The 2,476-nt window shown below is 35.7% G+C and overlaps 1 pseudogene; it reads right to left on the minus strand.

Annotated features, from left to right (window-relative positions):
* Window positions 1-119: 119 nt before the first annotated feature.
* Window positions 120-1,842, minus strand: LOC130808811 (peroxidase 64-like; annotated as a pseudogene).
* Window positions 1,843-2,476: the final 634 nt, after the last annotated feature.

Here is a 2,476-nt window from a genome sequence, read left to right on the forward strand (position 1 = left end):
ATAGCCGATCATAATCTGTACGGATATTCTAAAAAAGAAGCTGACACACTTAATCTTCATTGACTGTTCTTTTCAATTGTCTACATACATCAATTTAAAGGTGTTTATAATACTTCTACTTAATTGACCCTTCTACAATTCTTTCTCACTTCCTGTCCTCCCGTAATGCTGCTCATTTTGATCATAGACTTAGCAAATGCTTCATAAAACGCTCGCTTCGAACTTGCATATCGGTAAGCCAATTTTTTGGTGCTGGGAGCAGCAAGCAAAGCTTGGTCTGATGAAAACAGACTCTTGCCTTAGAGAATAAGCTTGTAGTATGTATTATCAAACATTGTTGGGGATGGATCCATGTTAGAACTAGCATTTTTTACTTGATTATGTGCTGGACACACTCTTTTCAAGCTTGCCGCAAAGGAAGGATTAATTAAAGGGTCAATGTCATGAGTTGTATCGAAGTTGCGTAATCGGTTTTTGAAGGATGAGCAATGAGAGAAACCGAGACTGTGTCCACCTGCAAATGGGCAAAGGTAGTCCTTTGTTCATTAATCATGTTTAGTGATGTTGATTGATTGTTATGAGTCTGACCACTATCACATGATTCACTAATCATATTGCAAATCGTGAATAAAAAAAAACGAATTATGATCGGTTTTTTTTGCTATTTTAGGGTTATTTTGAGCGAATCGTGACTTGAAAAAACAAATTAACTGGTGAATCATGTAACAATGGGTTTCACCGTTTACCTGAAAGGGCCACCAAATCTCCAAGGTTTAGGCCTCTTTGAGCAAAACTTTGTTGGAGCTGAGAAAAGTTGAATGTGGGTGCTGGAAGCTGTATTGTGTCACTTGCAAGTGATGTTCTCCCATCTTTCCTTTCTTTAGGCACATTCCAAGTGGGCCCACCAGCCTTCATACACACCATTTTAAGTCATTGAGTTCAAAGCTAATTATATTGTGTCAATGAAAGAATGTACTATATATGTTTCAAACTAATAGAAGCATAAGCCAAATAGAGATATTTCAACACTATGATAAAATACACAAATTTATTCCTAAATGCCAAATACTTGTCGGTGTTATACTTGCTGTTGTAGATGTTTCTTTTATAAAGGATGATAAAAATAACCCTTATGTGATACTGCATCGAAAAATCAGAAAAAAGGTTCACTATTACATAAGCTTAATGGGCTAATCTCCTTATAACCAATTGGTTTTAGGATGAAGCTTGATCGGAATTGTGTGCAGTCAACTATCCTCTAGTGTGAAACTTATTATGTACAAGTTGAATGAAAAATTTATCAATGTGCATATGTGTTTAGCTGTATATAATTTAACTTACAAGGACTACTGCATCCCTTGCAGCTAAAGCCAATATATCAGCACACGACACAACTCCAGGACATGCTTCTTCTACCGCCTTCTTGGCAGCATCAATGACAAAAAAAGCATGCAGTGAAAGGTTTGGAGGGCCAGATTTCTCTACTTTGTTGTTCCCATCTTTGTCTAGAAGTACTGAAGCATCACATCCCGTTTTATGGAAACAAAACTGATTACATTTTACTCAGAGGTTGAATAAATTATACACATAAATCGAAATGAAATAAACACAAAAAAATATGTTGGGATATGTTGATACCCTTATGAAGCAGTCATGAAAATGCAAGCGAAGTAAAGCTGCTGGGACAGTTTTATCCGTCTGGAATGCTTCTTTGACTGTACTCGAAACGATGGTTTCCAGTGATTGGCATGTTTTTTCGTAATGATTGGAGCTTAAAGTATCACTACGCGATATGGCTGAGAAGATGAAAAGGGAGCTGAATAGTGCTGTAGCAACTTCCATGGTGAACATACTCTGAAATTTTACAGATCTCTTAGTATGAAGGGATATTTATAGGAGGAAATTATGGAGATTTGGAGAAATAGACTGATATGGAGAGTGCCAGGACAACAGAGTTGGTAATGTGATAGATTTTGGATGTAGGTTTGGTTTACTAGTGAATTAATTTGTTCAGCCTAATGGATGATTAGATAGAGTAATGTTCAAGCATTTTTTTTTGTTGAAGACAATGCTGCTCTTCATATTTTCCTCTGTTCTTTTTTAAGTTGTCCCCAAGTGTCTAAAACATGACCACATTATTGTATTGTCCGAATTATAAAAGTTTTCAAATTTACTAAATTCATATCGCTTGTATCTTAAAAGTGTAAAAAGTCAAATTTTTAAGATCTAGGTATTGTCTCGGTTGGAGCAAAAATCGCCTTTTTCAGATGAGGTCTTGGAATCAGATCTCACCCACCTAGCCCTCCAATTTCCTCAGTCTATCCTATAACCCAAATAATACATTTTTGTTTTACACTGATTCCTATCTCGTGATATTTGATTTTCCCATTATCTCGGTACTACTTCATAGTGAGTATTTTTTTACACCACTGTTTCTAATAAATTATATAATATATCATGCAGTTATAAGCTGGAT

The sequence above is a fragment of the Amaranthus tricolor genome, chromosome 3, assembly GCF_026212465.1.
Source record: "Amaranthus tricolor cultivar Red isolate AtriRed21 chromosome 3, ASM2621246v1, whole genome shotgun sequence".
Classification (NCBI taxonomy): Eukaryota; Viridiplantae; Streptophyta; class Magnoliopsida; order Caryophyllales; family Amaranthaceae; genus Amaranthus; species Amaranthus tricolor.